Source organism: Bombus impatiens, unplaced genomic scaffold (genome assembly GCF_000188095.3).
Source record: "Bombus impatiens unplaced genomic scaffold, BIMP_2.2 scf_0073, whole genome shotgun sequence".
Classification (NCBI taxonomy): Eukaryota; Metazoa; Arthropoda; class Insecta; order Hymenoptera; family Apidae; genus Bombus; species Bombus impatiens.
The window spans coordinates 4,302-4,678 of NT_176492.1; positions in this window are offsets into that span (position 1 = coordinate 4,302).

Here is a 377-nt window from a genome sequence, read left to right on the forward strand (position 1 = left end):
TTGGAATCGTACGTGACAAAATGTAAACAAAATGTAAATTCCGTATTTCGACTTAGTTTTTATCGGTCCTGTGTTTCTGCTGAGCTAGCGTCTAGGAAATTTGAAACATTCCACGCTGATCTAGTCCTTTCCGCGAGAGATTTCCACGTGCTGTACCGTGGGAATTACTGGTGTTTCTTCGGCGCGTGCAAGGGCTGGTGGCTACAGCATCATTATCATTTCAATGTTTGCTCGGGCAACACACGCAATTCCGCTGCTCTCCCATAACAAGGACCTCCTCCTTCGAGTTATTTTTCGTAAGTTTGGATATTCGCATATTATGGTTGTTTTTGTGATTTTGATCGTTTTTCCTTTTGTTATTTCCCTAGGCTTCGGTG